General features: G+C 35.1%; 1 long non-coding RNA gene across 1 annotated transcript; it reads right to left on the reverse strand.

Moving 5' to 3' along the window:
• Nucleotides 1-19334: 19334 nt before the first annotated feature.
• LOC111048035 lies at nucleotides 19335-24955 on the reverse strand. The gene is made up of 3 exons (XR_005571835.1): nucleotides 24742-24955; nucleotides 22644-22706; nucleotides 19335-20041 (listed from the first exon to the last, which is right to left on the reverse strand). It is a non-coding gene; the product is annotated as an uncharacterized LOC111048035 (long non-coding RNA).
• Between the last annotated feature and the right edge of the window lie 330 nt (nucleotides 24956-25285).

Genomic DNA, 25285 nt, shown 5'->3' on the forward strand with positions numbered 1-25285 from the left:
CGCAAATTAGTCCAATAAATATAATAGCCTAGTTCATAATTGAATGATTAATAAATAATCCATCCTTTGTCATAAGATTCAATTACATTCTTTGATAGTTGGAAGTTATAATTTTAACGGTGTCTATTCTTTAATAAAACTTCTCCTTCAGAGTTGTATCGAAAAATGTTACACCTATTTCAAGTTATGATGGTTTTTATAAAGAGAATCCCAATAATCATGAACTTCCCCGTTAATAGAGCCCGGCGACTTGAAATGTGGCGAGCTTTAGGACACTGAACATCTTTTGGAGTGTGCCCTCTGCCCAACAAAATACATCATCGACGATCTGTGGCAGAGAAATGCCTCTGGCATTTAGGTGGTACAATGCAGGACACGACAACTTCAATGCCTCATTGCTTGGACACAAAAAAGAAAAACAATTGGCGTTAAAAATTTACGGTGTAGATGAATAATACTTTTGGAGAAGATTTTTGTATTTGTCATATATCACTTCTTTGAGAGCGAATTAGAATATTTACTGTCTATTTTGTCTTTATGTATTTTGTATTTTGGCGAAATAAATATTCTATTCTATTTGAAAGCGAATTCCTACATCATTGAATTTCGAAGGATGAAGCATTCTCACTTGCCAAAATTTTGAAATTTCCAACTTACAGGAATACGGAAAGCTTATGGTTGGCCACATTGGAGGAGCCTAGTGGAAGGACCCCCAGTTTCATATCAGACATAAATAAGTGAACAGCGCCAACAAGCGATACGATGCGATGCGATAACCCAACAACTGAGTCTTAAGAAATCATCGCCTTGACAAAACGAAAGATTTATCTGTTCTCGCAAATGATAAAGGGGAAACGAGCCCGCAATAAATACGTGCCTGGTGTATTCTTTAAAAGTGGAGTAAGATGAATGACTTCTCCACAGCCTCCCTCACATAATACACACTTGATAGTGCACATACAATAATACTCACATGATATAAAGCCTTCGGCGGAAATTATTATTTATGTCCAGCAATGTCACACTCTCGGTTGTTTATCGTTTCTTCATTCTCACTCCTATTCATCGCCGCTTCTCTTCATTCATCTCGTATATTTATTGCTCGCTTTTGGTCATTGGCTATTCTTTCGTTGAGACATCAATGCATCGAACGATCCGATAAATAATAAATCTGCCATAAATTGTTACGACTGATTAGCTAGGCGTGGGAATTTGGCACACTGTGAGACAGAACACTGTATTTGTAGTAGCCCAATTCATAACTTCAAATCGAATAGTTTTTTGATTCCTCTAATATGCAAAAATAGAATGAATTGAATAAAATATATCAAACTTTTGAAAAAAACACTTAGTCTGCATAGCTCTCACAATAATCGAGGTAATAGATTGAATAAAAATCCTCAAGTTTCCTTTTTGGAAAAAAAATAAACATGCAAATGGGAAAACAGTAACTACCATAAAAACTTATATTTCAAGATAAAAACATTCCTGGATTATAATTTTAATTTAAATTATTTCTTGCATCTCGTATTTTTCGAAATGGTATACAGTTTATACAAGGCATCATACTAATTTATTTTGTGACTGTGAGGGAGGCATAAATAATGTTCAAAATAAATTCCACTTATCCATACTAATTCTACTTTAGTATCAAAAGTCGCTTTAAACTGGTAAGTTTGTGTTTAAAACGTATTGAAAATCTAGTCACACTGATACACTTCAAAATAAAAATGTTGCATATATCAGCTAGGAGATATCCTAGCCTATCCTAGTCTAAGTAGGAGTTTCTAGGCTAAATTATGCAATTTTCCGAATGTTTTGTAGTTCCCGAGCACTGAATTCCGTTAACATAAACTTGGCATAAATTCATTGTTATTGGAGAATTTATAAAGCTTTTTGAAACTCGATGACTAACATAACATTAATAAACTGTTCACGACCTTTCTTGTATTACTAAGCTTTGTTAAGTGAAGTAAAAAATAAGGCCGCTAACACGTTTGAGCATAGATTAATCCTTTGATAAGTAATAGCGCACATGGCACATGTAATAGCAAATTTGATAAGTAAAAGCAGAGCTTTATTAGGGCTGTAAGTAGTAGAAGGAAGGATTAGTTGGCTTTGTTCATATTCCAACATACGGTCGGAAAGCTGCGGTACCTCGGGGATTTGTTTAGATGAATTGCGGTGATAAGATTGTTTACAAGAGACGAATATGTTTGTCAGCGTTAAGTGTCGGATGAGCGAGTGGTGATGCTATCTAGAAAAGGACACCGCTTGTCGGACTAGGCAGCAGGATTGGTGGATGGCAGATTTCAATCGGTTTTGAATCGACCAGAATCACCCTTCAAAGAGGCGAAACTGGCTGGATCTGCGCAGCGCATCCCCCTCAAGTAATATAAAACAGCCCCAACCCTCCCCCACACAGAACACCGGCGACGACTTATTAGCCCTCTATTAAATAAAAAAAGAAGGGTGGTCCACTCGTGGAGAGCAGATCCAACGCCCATAAATAAAACATCATTCTTATTGTCAACATCATCATCATCTTCTTCCGCCTGTTCTGTAGCGTTCAAATAGAGAGAGACATTGGGAAAGAAAGTGAGAGAGACGAGTGGTAGTGATTTATGAACTATTTGCTGGACCGATTCCAGCAGAAATGAATGAAAGACGCCCGGCCACATCATTGCTGGCTGATATTGCTTTTTGCTGACGATTGACTTTTCTCGACACACCAATGAGCGAGCGATTTCTGAGTGTCGACACACTTGGGACAAATATTCGTCCTTCTTCTTTTATTCAGTTTTCGTTTCCCTCTTATATTCTCTATTTCTTCGTCTCATTTTCCAATGCCTTGGGAATTGCCGATTCGTGCTATCTTTCGGACGAGTTGTCAGATCTGAATTATTATCTCGATACAAAATGAGTAGATATCGCACATGTGGAGACAGCTATCGCCTATCTCGACATCTTGCCGAACAGCAATAATCGATTCAGAAATGTGATGGAGATATTCCAAAGTCTGTTTTCCTCTTGACTTAGTCAGCAGTTGTTGGAATTGACCCACTGCATTATGGTAAGCTTAAGCTTATGGTAATCGTAAACTAATATAGCCAATCATTATAGTAACTAGTCGGTTTCATTAGTTATCGTAGTTTGTTCTTGAATCGCTTGATGATTCATCCTCTCATCTTTATTCTTCTCTCACTCCAACTATATTCATTTCAAAAATTTAAATTGATTGAAAATTGACTGAAGTTTATAAGATGCGATTGAAGTCTTCTTGGATACATCAGAAATCTTCAAATAAATTCTTATTTGATAAGTTAATGAAAAGTAATTCCTTTATCACGTTGAAAAACTTTGTTTCAGTTGACTGTGAGTCTGCAGAAGCCAGCTCATTGTGCAATAAATAACCGACAATACTTCCAAGTTTCAAAAATTGTGCATCAATCTACTTATAAATTCGATTATAATCATAAAAAACTAAATGAACTCTAATTAAGCTAATTAACTCTAATTTCAATTAGATACTCGAGATCAACTGTATGTGTATTCATTATTCTTATTGGAAGAACATCCTCTATCGAATAATGTAGGCCTGTAGCTACTTGTTTCTTGAGTATTTTTTTTCTGTAAATCATGTTATATTTTCAAATATGATTGCTGACAAACCAATGCAGTACTTCATTTGATTGCTCTCTTGTTTCATTTACCCAAAACGATGAGTATCATATTGGGTTTTGATTATAATTAAAACATTGTTTTACAAAGGATTTTAGAAAACGAGATAGAGATTTATTCTAATCTAGAGAACGAACAAGAGTCATATCTATTCTCTCCTCCTACTTTTCTCAATTTTTCCTCCTCCTCCTTTTCTCCAACTTCTTCATTCAACGCTCTCACCCCTTCCTCTCCTTTTTCAATCCTTTTCTGCCCTTGTTTATCGTCCATTCGCACTTGCAGAAGAAAACGGACACACACACACACACACACACACACACAACACACACACACACACACACACACACACACACATCTCCACTTGACCCCCGCAAGAAAACATAGTGATATCCAGCAAAGGAGAAGGAAAGGATAAGAGGGTTGTAGTGGGTGATTTTAATAGCAAGAGGAATCAGGAGGCATTAAGTGCCAGCTAATAACGGATGGTGATGTTGACAAATGATGAGCGATTGGTTTAGTGGGGTTGACTCAAGTGCTGCCCTTCAGTGTGTAGTGTGTTGAGTGTTGCGGACTGGCTACCCTTATTCCAAGTTCCAGACAAGGAGAGCCCTTCTTCTATTCACATGTAGGCCTTCACACACAAACAAGACTTGTTTTGTGTGAGTGTGTACTTACTTGTCCTGGCAATAATAAGGATGTTGTGTTTGCATTAAGTAAAAGTGAAGTAAGTAATTGAAGTGTTCAAATTTCAACATGATGCTGATTGGCCTTTTTGTAAAGCTCAACATTGAGTTAGTATCTAATCTTAGGCTCTCCTCTATTTTTGTTCTTATGTCTTGTCCATAGAACAGTTACTAGTCTCTTTACTTGATGTTGAGTAAGATAATCCAGTCATTGAGGGCCGTTTGCACAGTCAAAGCTTAAACTGAATTGAATAAGCTGGTTGCTTAAACTCAAAATGAAACACATTATAACAAACTGGACTTTATACGGATTTAGGCTAATCCAGTTTAAAATGAAATTTGGTTTAAACTGTCACTGTGCAAACGGCCCTAAGAGTAATATTATCCAGTCAATTAGAGCTAGAAAATTTGTAATTCTTGTATTTTCGAGTTAGTTGGAACTCGAGTAGTTTCCATTTGAAAGCTCAACGAAATTGAGTACAAACAAATGAAGGCTGACTTCCTAATTGAGGAAGAATTCCTCTTATATGGAGCTCTTTTCCCCTTTTCACCATTTATAGAGGAAGATTTGCTCAAAGTTCGCCGAAGAGGACAACTTCTGGCTTAAATATGTATAGTAACAGAGTTGCACAAAGCCACGAGCAAAAGCATATGATTTCATATCTTAAAATAGATAGTAAGTTATGTTACATACTACTCGTACTATACTATAATAGTATATACTACATAGTACTCGTACTATACTACGATATATAGTACTCGTAATCAATGGGATTCAATTGTTGGTTCGGTATGAATTAGATTGTGAAAAAATATAACTCTACAAAACTCCTTGTCATAGATCCTCGGCCTTGATCATGCCAAACTCATTTTTCCAATTCTATGATCATCTATTTGCTTTACTCTTATCATTCTCCTCCAAGTCAACCTCCTCCAAATCACATTCCTCCACAACATGCTGCGTCACGTCAAAGATCTTGATGCGCCTGCGCTTCTCTGGGAGCCTGCAATGAGTGGTGAGTGGCAATGAAAATATATCTATCTGTACAAGTTACTATTACAGGGTGAGGGAAGGGGGATAAATCATCCCGAAAGGGCGTCCGATATCTTTGTGGGACATTTCCCCCCACCACCACCCCACCACACCCAAGAGGGGTTGCCATCACCCTCTACTCAAATGCTCGCCTTTCCAAAAGTGTTGAGATCAACTAACCGTGTATATTTCCTAATTCGAGGGCGTGTTTATTGGTCTGAACGTATTAGTTCACTGCTTCCTCTTCATCCTCTTTCTTCTCCTCTTTTAGTTCCTTCTCCCTTCTACACTACGTTTTATTTTTAGTTTTCTCTATCACCCCCACATCTTCTCAGTTATACATATTTCTCACGTCTCTCTCCTTCTGTCCCTCTTCTTCTTCTCAACTGCTCTAATCTCATGCAAATTTCAAATTTGTCTTTGCTTCCTCTTGTTCTTCTTCTTCCTTTTTTTCCCCATTCCTATTCTCTCCTCTCTTCATCTTCTTCCACTCCTACTTTTACTTTCCTCTTTTCCACTTAATATCTTTGTATCTCCTACATCCTTCCTCTCAGCTTTCTCCTCCTGGATCCTACATTTCTTACTCCTAATTCTTTATTTCTTCCTCTTCTATCCGTTCCTTTTTCCTAATCTTTCTTCACTATTCTCTCTTCCTGATCTAATAACTATCATCCATATATTCACTCCCCCCTTATCATCTTTTTTTCTCATCTTCTTCTATTTTTCTCTTTTCTTCTACTAATTTTTCATATAATTTCAGTATCTTCTCTCATTTCTCGGTTGTTTTCTTCATTTCATCATCTCCATCGCATCGTCTCTTCTCGTTCTCTCCTCTTTTCTTATCTTTCCTTCTATTTAATCCTCTCTCATATAAGTTTGCCTTCTTTTTCCTCTCTCACTTACTCTGTACATTTATTATTCCTCTTCTCATCATCACTTTGTAATTCTTGTCCTCCTTTCTCATCAGATTGGATCAGCTGGTCATCAGATTGGATCTGATAGGAAATTATCGCAAGGTTTTATGAAGAGCATGATGCATGAGTGAAGTGCACCATACTACGGTCTGTCACCCTTACTCCTACCACTCAATGGCCCCAGGTCACCCATTAATATTCATACGAACTGCCCATTTCTGCAATCACTCACTTGATTAACCAGATCAAGCCGACTGAGAATCTTTCTCAGTTGTTGGGATGTCGTTATAATCGTATTACTGAAGTGGGGTTGTGGAATATTATTAAACATGCCACTGGAGATAATTTGAAGCATCTAGAAACCCCCCCCCCCCTGAGAAAAAGTTGTACTTTCATGATTGAGTGATGGTTTTCAAGAAGCTTATCAGATAAGAGCTAACAGAAATACGCGTTTTATTTGTCTTGTGTAAAACCATGCAGCTTTTCGATCTCATTCATACTTCGAAAGATGATCATAGTATATAATTATGACGGATGTGTACGACCTTTGTCATCCGTGATCGGATCGGAAAACTGTATGACAGCTATCTCCAGCGTGAAATTTCAATGAATTTTCTAAAACTCATTCACATCACATTGGAAGATATCAGTTTAAAATCAGAGATGAATATTTTTTTCTATTGGAACAATGATAATAATCTTGCTCTCATGATTATGGTATATGATAATTGAAATATTTCTGAATTATTGTTGATTATTATTATTGAATTGAATGTAATTATTATGAAATATACAGTTACTGATAAGTAAGCTTTATCGCTCGGTCGCTAACTATTCCTTTAGCAAATTCTTTCATTTTAAAAGGTAATCACAATTTTTCTCTCTTTTCATGAGATCTATTTGAAAGATTCATCACAATATATATATATTGTAACATCTTAAATCTGGGTAGACTAAAAGCCCTAACAGAAACAGTAATAGGTCTGAAATAAAGTAACTGGCTAATATCGCCAAATAGATAATAACTAAGATTAGATAGCATCAGCTTGTTCTGGCTAAATGGTACAAGAACCTAAAAAGGATTTGAAGGAAGTTTATTGCTCATAAATAGATTATTATATAAAATATTTGAAGATTGAGGTTATGTACATGTATTCACGGATCGGTGACCTAGAGATCGATCAAACCGAGGAACGTAGAATCTGACCAAAACCCCTTGGCAGAGCTTTATTGCAATCAGATGGTGTGCAATGTGAAAAAACACCTGTCCACGTGGCTAATTATTAGGTAGCATGGAATTAATATTAATGTCTAGAATATTAACTAGCATGTAAAGAGCATAAATAAAAAACCAAATAAAAATAATTTAATGTATTCAGGAAATAAGAGTTACCAGGCGCATGAATACCGAATAAAATTTGCATGCACCAATAGTAAAATGGCAGTTAATAGGCGGCAACTGTAGGCCAGTTCAAAAATATTTCTATATATTTATATAAATGTACTAGTTTTTGTATTATAAGTTTGTATAATCTATGTTATCGATTTGGCTCGAATGCAAAGAAATTATTAATCATATAATCTAAGCAATATTTTGGTATTTTTTGTAAGATCTATTTGAACCTAAATGGCGGAGGACTAAGATATTTAAATTTTATGCTAATTTGAAAGTCGGAAAGAGGATCTGTAAAACTTGAGAAGGAAGAACCAGCACTCGCCAGCCAAATGCCACCATAAGAGGACCCCAAATATTTTAGAGCGAAGTACCTTACTAATGATTTTGTAAAAGTTAAAGTTAAAGTAAATTATTTAATTTCTTAAAAGACTTCGTGATGCTATTGTGAAGCAGAAGTCATTTTCATTTTTTAATTAAATTTATAACCCCTTGGAGGAGACGATTCCGGCTACCATATTCCCGGACCACATGGAGTTGGATCGACATCGGCGGCTTACAAGAAGATTTTCGACACGTGAGTGATTAAATTTGAATTTAGTGATGGGCGCCCTAGTGCTTCGAAATAATCTGATGATCAAAGCTAGCTCGCCGAAAGGGTTATTATAAATTGAGAAATTAATAAGAGTAATACTTGCGCAAGTAAAATTAGTATTAAAGGTATTTAATTGAAAGAAAAATATAGATCAATATTTTAGAAATTTCTATTTAATCAAAGAAGTACGAAATCTAGGCTATCAAACGTATGCATACAATATTTAATTTTTTGCAATACAATTTGCGATAATTTATCATAGTTCTAATTCACTAGATGAATGGCTCTACCTATTCCGTCAGGTGCCGAATCTTGCACCCTGAGATAAAAATGTATATTAGATACAAATAAATCTACTAAATACTAGAGATTTTAATATATAAATATATATTTGGATTATTAGTGGCTAATTTATCAAGCTGATCTTAGAGCACACATTTGTTGATTGAATTATCCAAGTCGACAAGTATTAGCAAGCGTATATCGCAGCTACATGCAAAAGAATGCATATGATTTTAAGATAAAGGCACATGGTAATGATTCGTGCCATAAATCTAGAATATAAAGTTTAGCCTGTGATATTTTTATTGATTTCAATTATTGTTCTATTTTTATATTATATTTTTTATCGCTCTATATATATTTTTTGCCTCGATTTATTTTTTGCATTATTTGTGTAATATATGTATGAAACTTTCATGGTGTGCAATTTATTTTTTATTCCTCAAAACTATAGTATAAGTATCATATTTTTATATATATATTTATTATTTATTGAATTACAAGAGTTATAGGAGAAGCCCATATCTAGGCTTATCAAGATTTTTTAGACTGAATACTATTAGAAAACCACGACCTAATTGTATTAAATCTCATGCTTTACCGACTGATGCTAAGCAGGAGGCTAATCGTTATTTAAATATAAAGAATAACGTGACACAAAGACATGCCGTACCAACGTGGGACTGATGATGAGAGCCGAGCTCATTGAATAATTATTTGAAATTAAGTCAATAACCATATTGAAAATTATAGATAACTTATACAAGTTGTGAGGAAAACTGGCGAAGGGAAATTTGTATTACTTTTTGGGGAATCAATAGCTTTAAATAAAGAGAAATGATATGTTTTAAAGAAAATTTTATATTATTATTGTAGAATATATATTTTATAGAGAGAGCTATTATATTTTATGGGCCTAAACTGCTAGTCAGAAATCAATGAATAGTATTATTATATTATAAGAGCTTAAGTAATAAATAGGTTACCTGGCTTGTAATGTCCATAGGCCTATCCTCATTTGTGTCCTTATTAATGCCTTGTTGGCCAAAACTTTCACTTTTTTAACAAACACTTGACACTTAATCCATTTTTTTAAATATGAGTCTCTTTCCGTCCACGCAAAGTAAGGTAGCAGACACACTGCAGACGGCGATAGTAGCGGAGATCGACGCTGAGGGGGGCGCGATGGAGTCCAACGCCCAGATCTCTTCAATCACCGCCAAGAATCCTGTGAACAGTAATAAACCGTTAAATGTCTCCCAAGAAGCACATAAGAAGGGTTCTAGTAGAGGGGATGATCAAGTCATTTTCTAATAGTTTAGAAAAAACAATGACCATGGTAATGAAGGACTTGAAGGCGGAAATGAAGGAAATGCGGGAATCATTGAAGGATACATCGGTAAGAACGGGTAAGGAAACTGCGGACACAATATCAGCATCTACCGCTGAAAATCAAGAACTAATTACAACCGATTTAACAGCAAAAATAGATACTGTCACTTGTGAGTTAAACGAAAGAATAGATAACCTACCAGCACAAAACACTTCGCAAATTCATGAAATAGCTCACCCAAATTCTGATATAAATCAAAACATAATACAACTTAATTCATTGGAGACAGCCGTTGGAGAACAGCAATTATTTTCATCTGAATTAAATGCCGAAGTAGTAGAGAATGAAACAGAAGCTTCTAGTCATTGGAAACAGGCCCAAGAGAAGTTAGTACAACTTGAAAATCAAATACATCAATTTCCGCACGAGAATATAGAGCCTATTCCCATAGCAACGTTTGATTCACTACACAGTTTTAATGAATTAGGCCGTTTTGACAATACAGACCGCTATCTCCAACCTAAAGAATTTATAGATCAGATAAAACTAGTTCAATCATTAACACCCACCTCTTGGAATTTTTGGCGTCTTCGTTTGACTAGTTTATTGATTGGCGAACCCCTGATGTTCTTTCGGAGTAGAGCCCATGAATTTACATCATTGGATGAGTTTGTAGCTGTCTTCCTGGAACAGTATTGGAGCAGAAGTAAACAGTTGGACGTGCTAGCGGACATTATATCATGCGATTTCAACCCTAACTTAGACGGTGCATGTACCACTTTCGTCACTGCCCTACAGTTTAAAAATTCTCAATTGAGCGAGCCCATTAATGAATCGGCATTAGCAAGTATTATTTTAAAGAAGCTACCGTATCAAGTTAGAATGGCACTCGCCACACAACCCATTACTGATTGCAAACAGCTGATAAATCATTTATATGGCATACAGTCTGTGATGGCAATATCAAACCACCGTTCAGACCAGAGATACGCACAAAATCAACATAACTCAAAATTTAATCAGTATAACAGCCAAAATTATGAATCAGTACCATATGATTGCTCACGATCTACCCCTCAATTTAAACGCCGCTATAATCATAATCAAAATAACAGCTGGAATAATAGAAGTTTTCAGAATCGTCAAACAAACCATTATCCACAGCAAACCTATGAAAGAAATTATTATTATGCCCGTGATCGATTTAACACAAATAATGATAACACTCAGAATAATTACGACAAAAATTACAAACCGCCACCTCATCAAATAAGTACAAACTACACATTAGAGCATGCGTCCAGATCAAATCACCAAAAAACACAGAACCCAACACCCAACAACCCGCCACCAGATACACAGAAAGCTACAGCTAATAAACCAGGACTATATGATACCCCCGATATAACAAGCACAAGCCCAAATGAAACAAACCAAGAAAAGCAGGATATTTCAACGTCATACACCACATTCAGAAATGATTTACCGAAAATATTATTAGAAGAACAAAAGCCAATTCCAGATAAACCACCACCAAAAACCAGCCGCAAACATCAACCCATATTAAGTATCCTGTTCCCCGCCGAAGACCCATCACCGCCGGAGAACACAAACAGCCGCCAGGAGAGACTGCCACCATACTACCTGTTTTGACCGCCACCATGCACCCGCGCACAGAATCTATGCACCCATATCATTGTACCCCACCGAAGCAGACTGAGGACCCCAAGATAGAGGATCAAGAGGACGGACTACCGGATAAGAGGAGCGACCACCGCAAGGCCCGGAGACGGAAGCGCCCGAGGACACCGGACGGCCGACATCAGGACGGAGAGGACGGCATTCGGGAGAAGAACATGCATCGCAAGGCCCGGAGGCGAAAGAAAAGGAGGAGCCGCGCGCGCGCATACCGGCCGCATGCACGGTTCAAACGCCCGAAGAGGACACCGGACCGACACCGAGGAGGACAGGAGCGGACCGACGGCGTGCATCCGCGGCACATACGTTTTAAAGGCTATGATCGACGATGTGACCGGCAAAATGGAAGTAATAATTGGAACAAAACCGGAGCTGCTTACGAAACTATTATGGATTCATGTTGGAATAAGAATGGAACTGATAGGAATACTATGATTGATTTGTGCATGGGCAACATAAAAGTGGACTACTTGTGGAGGTTAATTAAGGATAAACGGTGTTTGAGAAGAATGGAAGCAATAAAAAGTTATATTAATAAAATGGAAGTAAATAGTTATTATATGATGAGAGATTATGCTATTGAAAAGAGGATAAATGTTTGGATATGGTGTGTAATGTTCGTAATAATGGCTGTGATATTAATAAAAGACTGTGTTGTAGATAGGATGGAAAATATTATATTGTTATTATTAAATGAATCTATGATTGATAATTGGAAATTTAATATTATAAAAATGTTTATTGTTGCAAGCCTAATGAGTTATAATGAGCCGAAATCAAGAGTATTAGATGAAAATAAAAGGAAGGATGAGTTAAGAGTACAGATTGATTGGAAAAAGAATGGATTGAGAGGAACCACAATTAATGAAGCAAGGATTTATTTGAAAGAATACACGAGATACCAGGGCTTTAAATTCATGAAGATAAATTATCAATTAGGACAGCCTCACCAACGGATAGCAGATAACCTTACCAGCCTACAACACATACAAACAGAATGCAAGAAGATGCAAGTAAACCACAACAATTTTACATGCTATATCGTCAAATTTAAAATAAATATGATAAGAAATCAAGGAAAACATTATTATCAAACCGATTACTGACCTTCCTTAATAAATTTAATCTTGGTATAGGACCTCGTGGCAACAATCCAATGTTTAATTCCTTCCAGCCGTTAGAAGCCTGCAATAAGGAAAAGAACAATTTTTAAATATGTAATTAAATTATATACATCAGATAAAAAAGGACACAAGCGGGGATAATAAAATTAAAATTTGTTAATTACCTTTTTAAGAGAAAAAATTGAGCAGTTAGGTTAATAGTTATGAAACTCGACAGCAAATTCTGTAGAACCAGTGACCAGCTGGCCAAAGCCACCCAAATCAAACGAATGTAATGTCTGTTGAACATATGTTTATAAAAAGAAATACTGTACCCAAAAAGTTATTTATTATTGTTATTTATTATATTATTAATGTCGATATATTTATTTATATGTTTTATATTTATTACTTTTAATTATGCCACGTTTGTTACCTGAAAAGAGTTAAAGTGAATACAAGCTACCAAAAAAAACCAAAAAGCCATTAGCAAAAGAAAAGTATTGTACCTGATGTATAGAAAATTATTTATATTAAGACCTAAGAAATACTATAAGACATAAGCCCAGAAGTTTGTGAATCGAAATTATTGTCTAAAAGGAATCATGGTGAGAATTATGAAATGTGTGTAGTTAGGTTGGTGGCCCTGCAAGCGGCGAATTTAAAATTACTATATGTTTTAAGTGCTGTCAGGAAGAGTACGTTTAGAAGCTTATATTTATGATATTTTATGTGTGTTGAGGAGAGAATTTGTTATTGTATTTGATAAAGGTATAAAGGAGATGCAGCAAATATGTCTGCGAACTGTGATAGAAGTATGAGAGTATAATTTATAAATAAAGTATAGTGTATATCGATGTATTGAAGGGTGGGTTTTCATTAAAAACATTGTGATTCTCAAATATTTTGAATTCAAACCCAGGGGCGCGTGTAACATCTTAAATCTGGGTAGACTAAAAGCCCTAACAGAAACAGTAATAGGTCTGAAATAAAGTAACTGGCTAATATCGCCAAATAGATAATAACTAAGATTAGATAGCATCAGCTTGTTCTGGCTAAATGGTACAAGAACCTAAAAAGGATTTGAAGGAAGTTTATTGCTCATAAATAGATTATTATATAAAATATTTGAAGATTGAGGTTATGTACATGTATTCACGGATCGGTGACCTAGAGATCGATCAACCGAGGAACGTAGAATCTGACCAAAACCCCTTGGCAGAGCTTTATTGCAATCAGATGGTGTGCAATGTGAAAAAACACCTGTCCACGTGGCTAATTATTAGGTAGCATGGAATTAATATTAATGTCTAGAATATTAACTAGCATGTAAAGAGCATAAATAAAAAACCAATAAAAATAATTTAATGTATTCAGGAAATAAGAGTTACCAGGCGCATGAATACCGAATAAAATTTGCATGCACCAATAGTAAAATGGCAGTTAATAGGCGGCAACTGTAGGCCATTTCAAAAATATTTCTATATATTTATATAAATGTACTAGTTTTTGTATTATAAGTTTGTATAATCTATGTTATCGATTTGGCTCGAATGCAAAGAAATTATTAATCATATAATCTAAGCAATATTTTGGTATTTTTTGTAAGATCTATTTGAACCTAAATGGCGGAGGACTAAGATATTTAAATTTTATGCTAATTGAAAGTCGGAAAGAGGATCTGTAAAACTTGAGAAGGAAGAACCAGCACTCGCCAGCCAAATGCCACCATAAGAGGACCCCAAATATTTTAGAGCGAAGTACCTTACTAATGATTTTGTAAAAGTTAAAGTTAAAGTAAATTATTTAATTTCTTAAAAGACTTCGTGATGCTATTGTGAAGCAGAAGTCATTTTCATTTTTTAATTAAATTTATAACCCCTTGGAGGAGACGATTCCGGCTACCATATTCCCGGACCACATGGAGTTGGATCGACATCGGCGGCTTACAAGAAGATTTTCGACACGTGAGTGATTAAATTTGAATTTAGTGATGGGCGCCCTAGTGCTTCGAAATAATCTGATGATCAAAGCTAGCTCGCCGAAAGGGTTATTATAAATTGAGAAATTAATAAGAGTAATACTTGCGCAAGTAAAAATTAGTATTAAAGGTATTTATTGAAAGAAAAATATAGATCAATATTTTAGAAATTTCTATTTAATCAAAGAAGTACGAAATCTAGGCTATCAAACGTATGCATACAATATTTAATTTTTGCAATACAATTTGCGATAATTTATCATAGTTCTAATTCACTAGATGAATGGCTCTACCTATTCCGTCAGGTGCCGAATCTTGCACCCTGAGATAAAAATGTATATTAGATACAAATAAATCTACTAAATACTAGAGATTTTAATATATAAATATATATTTGGATTATTAGTGGCTAATTTATCAAGCTGATCTTAGAGCACACATTTGTTGATTGAATTATCCAAGTCGACAAGTATTAGCAAGCGTATATCGCAGCTACATGCAAAAGAATGCATATGATTTTAAGATAAAGGCACATGGTAATGATTCGTGCCATAAATCTAGAATATAAAGTTTAGCCTGTGATATTTTTATTGATTTCAATTATTGTTCTATTTTTATATTATATTTTTTATCGCTCTATATATATTTTTTGCCTCGATTTATTTTTTGCATTATTTGTGTAATATATGTATGAAACTTTCATGGTGTGCAATTTATTTTTTATTCCTCAACACTATAGTATAAGTATCATATTTTTATATATATATTTATTATTTATTGAATTACAAGAGTTATAGGAGAAGCCCATATCTAGGCTTATCAAGATTTTTTAAGACTGAATACTATTAGAAAACCACGACCTAATTGTATTAAATCTCATGCTTTACCGACTGATGCTAAGCAGGAGGCTAATCGTTATTCAAATATAAAGAATAACGTGACAATATATATATATATATATATATATATATATATATATACACACATCTCCACTTGACCCCCGCAAGAAACATAGTGATATCCAGCAAAGGAGAAGGAAAGGATAAGAGGGTTGTAGTGGGTGATTTTAATAGCAAGAGGAATCAGGAGGCATTAAGTGCCAGCTAATAACGGATGGTGATGTTGACAAATGATGAGCGATTGGTTTAGTGGGGTTGACTCAAGTGCTGCCCTTCAGTGTGTAGTGTGTTGAGTGTTGCGGACTGGCTACCCTTATTCCAAGTTCCAGACAAGGAGAGCCCTTCTTCTATTCACATGTAGGCCTTCACACACAAACAAGACTTGTTTTGTGTGAGTGTGTACTTACTTGTCCTGGCAATAATAAGGATGTTGTGTTTGCATTAAGTAAAAGTGAAGTAAGTAATTGAAGTGTTCAAATTTTAACATGATGTTGATTGGCCTTTTTGTAAAGCTCAACATTGAGTTAGTATCTAATCTTAGGCTCTTCTCTATTTTTGTTCTCATGTCTTGTCCATAGAACAGTTACTAGTCTCTTTACTTGATGTTGAGTAAGATAATCCAGTCATTAAGGGCCGTTTGCACAGTCAAAGCTTAAACTGAATTGAATAAGCTGGTTGCTTAAACTCAAAATGAAACACATTATAACAAACTGGACTTTATACGGATTTAATCCAGTTTAAAATGAAATTTGGTTTAAACTGTCACTGTGCAAACGGCCCTAAGAGTAATATTATCCAGTCAATTAGAGCTAGAAAATTTGTAATTCTTGTATTTTCGAGTTAGTTGGAACTCGAGTAGTTTCCATTTGAAAGCTCAACGGAATTGAGTACAAACAAATGAAGGCTGACTTCCTAATTGAGGAAGAATTCCTCTTATATGGAGCTCTTTTCCCCTTTTCACCATTTATAGAGGAAGATTTGTTCAAAAGTTCGCCGAAGAGGACAACTTCTGGCTTAAATATGTATAGTAACAGAGTTGCACAAAGCCACGAGCAAAAGCATATGATTTCATATCTTAAAATAGATAGTAAGTTATGTTACATACTACTCGTACTATACTATAATAGTATATACTACATAGTACTCGTACTATACTACGATATATAGTACTCGTAATCAATGGGATTCAATTGTTGGTTCGGTATGAATTAGATTGTGAAAAAATATAACTCTACAAAACTCCTTGTCATAGATCCTCGGCCTTGATCATGCCAAACTCATTTTTCCAATTCTATGATCATCTATTTGCTTTACTCTTATCATTCTCCTCCAAGTCAACCTCCTCCAAATCACATTCCTCCACAACATGCTGCGTCACGTCAAGATCTTGATGCGCCTGCGCTTCTCTGGGAGCCTGCAATGAGTGGTGAGTGGCAATGAAAATATATCTATCTGTACAAGTTACTATTACAGGGTGAGGGAAGGGGGATAAATCATCCCGAAAGGGCGTCCGATATCTTTGTGGGACATTTCCCCCCACCACCACCCCACCACACCCAAGAGGGGTTGCCATCACCCTCTACTCAAATGCTCGCCTTTCCAAAAGTGTTGAGATCAACTAACCGTGTATATTTCCTAATTCGAGGGCGTGTTTATTGGTCTGAACGTATTAGTTCACTGCTTCCTCTTCATCCTCTTTCTTCTCCTCTTTTAGTTCCTTCTCCCTTCTACACTACGTTTTATTTTTAGTTTTCTCTATCACCCCCACATCTTCTCAGTTATACATATTTCTCACGTCTCTCTCCTTCTGTCCCTCTTCTTCTTCTCAACTGCTCTAATCTCATGCAAATTTCAAATTTGTCTTTGCTTCCTCTTGTTCTTCTTCTTCCTTTTTTTCCCCATTCCTATTCACTCCTCTCTTCATCTTCTTCCACTCCTACTTTTACTTTCCTCTTTTCCACTTAATATCTTTGTATCTCCTACATCCTTCCTCTCAGCTTTCTCCTCCTGGATCCTACATTTCTTACTCCTAATTCTTTATTTCTTCCTCTTCTATCCGTTCCTTTTTCCTAATCTTTCTTCACTATTCTCTCTTCCTGATCTAATAACTATCATCCATATATTCACTCCCCCCTTATCATCTTTTTTTCTTATCTTCTTCTATTTTTCTCTTTTCTTCTACTAATTTTTCATATCATTTCAGTATCTTCTCTCATTTCTCGGTTGTTTTCTTCATTTCATCATCTCCATCGCATCGTCTCTTCTCGTTCTCTCCTCTTTTCTTATCTTTCCTTCTATTTAATCCTCTCTCATATAAGTTTGCCTTCTTTTTCCTCTCTCACTTACTCTGTACATTTATTATTCCTCTTCTCATCATCACTTTGTAATTCTTGTCCTCCTTTCTCTTACGTTGCTGGTCATCAGATTGGATCTGATAGGAAATTATCGCAAGGTTTTATGAAGAGCATGATGCATGAGTGAAGTGCACCATACTACGGTCTGTCACCCTTACTCCTACCCCTCAATGGCCCCAGGTCACCCATTAATATTCATACGAACTGCCCATTTCTGCAATCAGTCACTTGATTAACCAGATCAAGCCGACTGAGAATCTTTCTCAGTTGTTGGGATGTCGTTATAATCGTATTACTGAAGTGGGGTTGTGGAATATTATTAAACATGCCACTGGAGATAATTTGAAGCATCTAGAAACCCCCCCCTGAGAAAAAGTTGTACTTTCATGATTGAGTGATGGTTTTCAAGAAGCTTATCAGATAAGAGCTAACAGAAATACGCGTTTTATTTGTCTTGTGTAAAACCATGCAGCTTTTCGATCTCATTCATACTTCGAAAGATGATCATAATATATAATTATGACGGATGTGTGCGACCTTTGTCATCCGTGATCGGATCGGAAAACTGTATGACAGCTATCTCCAGCGTGAAATTTCAATGAATTTTCTAAAACTCATTCACATCACATTGGAAGATATCAGTTTAAAATCAGAGATGAATATTTGTTTCTATTGGAACAATGATAATAATATTGCTCTCATGATTATGGTATATGAAAATTGAAATATTTCTGAATTATTGTTAATTATTATTATTGAATTGAATGTAATAATTATGAAAGAGAAATTGCATCATTCCATGTGAAATAATTTGAAACTTGAAACGATTCCCCAACTTGAGGAATTCCCGATTTTTCTTTTAATCCGTCATAGAGTTTTCTCTGTCAAATGAGAAATAATGTTCAATTGTAGAAAACAACCAGTACCCTTGTAATATTTTGGAATTGAACACGACTTGTTTCGACATTAATGTCTTTCTCAAGTGCCCTTTTTCAATTTTCAACATAAATGACAAAACTTTTTGTATGTAATTCAAAAATATCACAAGGATATTAATTATTTTCTATAATTAAACATTTAAGTAACATTAAAGTTAATCCATTGTAACATTTTCTTCTACAATAATTTATCCTGCTTTACTCTCATAGTATATTGGAAAAGCTTCTGCATGAATTATCATACTGTTCAGCTGAGCCCATTTTCAACAAAGAAATTGAATTTTTATTGATAACTTATCAAAAGAAACAAATTTATCGAACTGAGACATTCTGAAGGATAACGTTCAGCAAGTAACGTTAATAGGATAACTTAGGTTTACGCAGTGAAACGTTCTATAGGTAATGTGGCTTCAGAAATATTAGTCATTATACTGCATATTGATCATTTAAAAATCACTGACCGGCAGGCTGCCTGTTCAAATGCCAACAAACCATAACGAGCCAACAAGCGATTATTATACGATTATTGATAATGGTGCAGACTAAAAGTAGCCTGAGATAGCTCAACCCATAATAAGAGTCTTAATTTTATTGACCAGCCAACTAAATTTTATTTATCAACCCGGTTCCATCAATAGAACTAATAATCCCTCCCTTGTTCTCGCTGATGTGATGGAGGGATGTCACAATGAAAGTCGATAACTGAGACATGAAACAGTTGGTAATAATGGGAGTGAGTGATTCTATGAGACAGAGAGACAATGAATGGATTGACGACAAGTGAAACTGTAAACCCTTGTGTGCCAAATCCTCACATGCAGATGGCTGAAATAAGGGTGACAACACGGCAACGAAATAGCAGGCTAGAGTTAACAAAGTGAGCAGTTTAATGAAGTGAACCGGCCGGGTCCCTCTACTCTAATAGACTTTGCAAAGTATTGAAATGGATTTGAGACATGCCAATTCCGATAAACATTTGTGTAGCAGGCATACGCGCATGCGCAGTACAAGGGGTGGAAGGAAGAAACAGAAGCTTAATCTCGTTTATTGGCTGCAAATTGGAGTTGTTCTATCTGCGTCGTTTGTTGGTGCCTTTGTCTCATCCACTTTTAGGCCAACTGCTTTCGCTTTAGAAGAGCTCACACTAGCTTTTCCTGCCACAAGATAGAAATAAAATGGCCGATGTTAATTTTCAACTGACTGAGAGGCTCTGATGCTCTATTTATGCTATTGTTGGGAAATGTGACTAGTTGTGCCTCATGTGGGGTTGAATGATAAGATGCATGACATTCAATAATTCACAGGATTGATATTTCATGAGGTATTTTATAAAATACTTGTTGCTATGAATCTATTGTCTCATTATGAACTTTTATTCTAACACTAATAGATTTCCACTTGCTTCAACGTTGACGTGTACTTATTTTTCAATGTCATTTTGAACTCAGAGAATCTTCGTTCATTCGTGATACACAAAGAATAGATACCTTTATTTGTGAATTAAATGGCAGAATAAATAATTTAACAGTACAAAACACCTCACAAATTCAGGAAATAGCAACAAACATCAAAGCCGATTGTCAACAAGAAATTCAGAAACAGGTTGCAATCACTAACCAGAATATGACCTCTGTAGTAGATAAAAACACTAGTACTATTGCAGCTATTCACAGTAAACAGACCAGAATGGGTACACAAATAAATCAATTACAAAGTAACATTAATCAGAATGTAGAATCATGTAGATCTTTGAATGGAGCTTGTAACATATTTTAATTTGGATGGATAAATAAAAATCCCTAGCTGAAATATTTATAGGTCTAAGTGAAGTAATTGGCTAATATCGCCAAAGAGATAACATAAAGATTAGATAATATCAGACGTCCTGGCTCAACTGTACAACAGCCTAAGAGGAATTGAAATAATTTTTTGCTAATATATAATATTATATAAAATATGAAAATTGAGGTTAGGCATAAACATTTAGTGATCGGCGACCTAACGATCGACCGAGCCATACAACGTAGAATCTGACCAAACACCTTGGCAGAAATTTATTGTGGCAAAACAGTATGCAATTTGAGGAACTAAAGGTCTCACGTGGCTAATTATTATGATGTATGAAACAAATAATAACCTATAAAAAATTACTTAGCATGTAGAGAGCATATTTAAAAACCCAATAAAAATAATTAAATGTATTAAGGAAGTAGGAGGTTACCGGGCGCATGAATACTGTAATAATTTGCATGCACCAATCAAATAATGGCAATTGATAGGCGGCAATAGTGAGCCGATTCAAAAATATTTGTATATATTTCTACAAATAAATAGAGTTTATGAAAAAATTGTTGTATAGTCTATGTTTTGAATATGGCCCGAAGGCAAAGAAATTATTATATATATAACATAAGTAATAGTTTAATATTTTGGCACGGTCTATTTGAGCCTTGAATGGCGGAGGACTAGAATATTCAAATTTTATGCAAATTTGAAAATCGGAAATGAAAATTGTAAAATTGAGAAACGAGAACGACACTCGCCTGCCAACTGCCACCATGAGAGGTCACTAAAAATTATAGAGCATAATACCTTGCTATATCTTGTAATAACTTAAAGTTAAATTGAATTACTAAATTTCTTATAAGACTTTGTGATGCTCTTGTAAAGCAAAAGTCTTTTTTAAATAATTTGTAACCCCTTGGAAGAGACGACTCCGGCTACAATAATCCAGGACCACCGGGAGTTGGATCGACATCAGCAGCTCATAAGAAAATTCCGACACGTGAGTGGAAAATATTGAAATAGTGATAGGGCGCCCTTAGTGCTTCGAAATTAAATGAGAATCAAAGCTAGCTCGTTAAAAGGGTTTTCTTATAAATTAAGAATTTGGTAAAAAATACTTGCGCAAGTAAATGTAGTATTAGAGGTATTTTATTAGAAAAGTAACGAATCAATTCATATATTGGAAGATCTATCAATCAAAGAAGTATAAAATCTAGGCTGTTAATACATATTCATATGGTCATTAATTTCTGCAATATAATTTGCGATAGTTTGCTGAAAATAAAAGCACATGGTAACGTTTCGTGCTGTAGAATTTAAAGAATAGTATTGGCCTGTGATATTTTATTGATTTCGATTATTGTTCTATTTTATATTATACATTTTTTATCGCTCTATATATTTTTTGCTCTGATTTATTTTTTGCAATATTTGTTAATATATGTATCAAATTGTTTATGGTGTGCGATTTATTTTTTATTCCTCAATACTGTAGGTTAAGTACCATATATATATATTTTTCAATGAATTATCAGAATTATTGTGGAAGCTCATATCTGGGCCTATAAAGATTTTTATGAGACTGTATCCTATTAAAAACCACAACCTAATTTTTTTTTAATTGTTGAAATATTTCATGCTCTACCGACTGATGCCAGGCAGGAGGCTAATCGTTATTTAACTATAAAAAATAACGTGACAAGCTCTACAAGTGCAAAAATCAACTTTAATACAATTAAACCAAGAGATAGAAATTAACAAAACTGCAAGTAATAATCAGTGGCAAATAACGCAGGATAAAATAATAGAATTGGAAAATCAGATCCAACAACAACCTCATAGAATTCAAACAGATAGTATCAATTCAACTGGTATACTGAATGGACTAGGTAGATTTGATAATACCAATTGCCACCTACAACCGAAATCATTTATAGATCAAATAAAATTGGTACAATCCATAACACCCACCTCTTGGAATATGTGGCGACTCTGATTAACCAGCTTGCTGAGTGGTGAACCCCTGTTGTTTTTCTGGAGCAGAGCACATGAATTTTCAATGTTGGACGAATTCATTGCAGCTTTCCTGGAACAATATTGGAATAAAAATAGACAAATGGATACACTAGCCAATATTATATCTTGTGAATTCAATCCTAGGACAGACGACACATATATCAATTTTGTTATCACACTTCAAATTAAAAATGCTCAGTTAGAGGAGCCGATTAATGATCCTGCCTTAGCAAACATAATCCTGAAAAAACTACCCTTCCGAGTTGGAACAGCATTGGCTACACAGCCAATAACCGGTTGCAAACATCTGATAAATCATTTATATGGTATACAATCTGTGATGGCAATATCAAACCACCGGTCAAATCAGTCATATACACAAAATCAATATAATTCAAATGCTAATTTGTATGCCAGCCAAGCTTATGAATCATCACCATATGATCGTTCCCAAATGACACCTCATTTTGAGTGTCGCAACGACCAGAATTGGAGTAATAACAGAAATAATGGGAATTTTCAGAATCGCTCAACAAACCATTATTCACAACAGGCAAATCGAAAGAATTCTTATGATGGCCATGACCGTTTGGATGCTAATACCGGATATACCCATAATAATTACAATAGAAGATATAACCCACCACCACAACAAGAAAGTACAAATTATATTGTAAAACATGCAATAGGATCTAACCAACAAATAGAACAGACCAACTATCATAACAACCCTCCACTAAATAGAGAAACCACTACATCCAAACCACCAGGTTAGTCAGCATGCAGGAATTAGTAATTAATGAGAAGGCAGAGGCCGTAGGAGATAGTGACTTCACCCACCCGGTATATACAACATTTCATAAAGACTCACAAGAAGTAACATTACCAAAATCGGAGGAGACACCCCATAAGCAGCAATCACTATTGAGCCTACTATTTCCCCCCGAAAATACCCCACCGGCAATCACTACAACACAGGAAATGATCAATGACAACACAAATCAAAGCAGTACTTCCTACATAGACTGGCATGCAATACAGTCAGATCAACCTAAAGAACATAACCACCACCGCAACAACACAGCACTAGTTTCACTACCGGCGACTACCCAGCACACCAAGAACCCCATGGAGGACCGAGAGGATGGCACCAGGAAGGACCGAAGGAACCAGCACCGCAAGGCCTGGAGATGGAAGCAACAAGGGAGGAACAGCACACAAAGATTTTACAGTCCCCATGCCCGTTTCAAGCAGCCAAGGAGGACACTGGACGACTGACACCAGGATGGAGGACAGAGGATCGATGGCATGCATCCGAGGCACATACGTTTTAAAAGTTATGCTCATTGTTGTGACCGAAAAAATAGACCAAGTAAATTGAAAAGAACTGGAAAATATTTCAGAAGATTGAAAGAAATAAGGAATAGTATAAAGAAAGTGAAAGTACCTGACTATTATATGATGATAGGTTATAGTATTGAAGAGATGATAAATGTTTCAATATACTGTGTAATGTTTGTTATGGCTGTGATATTAATGAAAGACTATGTTGTGGATATGATGAAAAATATTGTAATGTTATTATTAAAAGAATCTTCTATTGATAATTGGAAAACTAATATTATAACAATGTTTATTGTTGTGAGCATAATGATTTATAATGAAACGGAATCGAGAATATTGAATAAAAATGAGAGGAAAGATGAATTAAAACTACAGGATGATTGGGAAAAGAACGGATTAGAAGGAATTACCATCAATGAAGCAAGGAATTGTTTAAAAGGATACAAAAGATACCGGGGCTTTAAATTTATGAAGGAAAAAATATCAATAGGACAGCATCACCAATCAATAGCAGATAGCCCAACTGCCTACATCAATTTACAGCAGCAACACAATACAAGCAGAAACACAAGAAGAAACCAGATAGCCAGAAAATTTTACAAGCTATATCACAGAATTTGAAGCAAATTTGATAAGAAAAACAAATAAAAACAATATTATCAAACATAATATTATCAAAATATCATCATAATATTATCAAAATACTGACCTGCCTAAATAAATTTAATATTGGAGTGTCGCCCTTGTGTCACCAAATTCGATTTTTAATTTGCTCAAGCCGATAGATACCTGCAACAAACCAAAGAACAATTTTAAATTATTTGTTTTCTCTCTATTTATTGATTTAAAAAGGCCACAAGGTAGGATATTTAGAATAAAATAAGATAATTACCTTTAAATGTGAAAATTGCAGAAGTTCAGTTAACTTGAACTATGAGAAAATGAGAATTGAGAAATTGTGATGTAACAGAAGTGGAAAGGCGTCCTGCAGATTGCCAATGCCAACCAAATCAAAAGCATATGACCCTGATAAGCATATGTGGATATAAAGCGAAACTGTTCCCAAAGTTATTTATGTTATTTATTGTATCAATCAATGTTTATATATATTTATTCAGATGTTTTATATATTTATTATTATTTATATGTTGTTACCAAAACCTCAAGCGAAACCAGTTACCAAATGAAGCCAAAACCAAGAATATAGCAAAGCAAAAAATTGTACCTGTATCTAGAGAATATTATTAGAATAA

The sequence above is a fragment of the Nilaparvata lugens genome, chromosome 7 (assembly GCF_014356525.2).
Source record: "Nilaparvata lugens isolate BPH chromosome 7, ASM1435652v1, whole genome shotgun sequence".
NCBI lineage: Eukaryota > Metazoa > Arthropoda > Insecta > Hemiptera > Delphacidae > Nilaparvata > Nilaparvata lugens.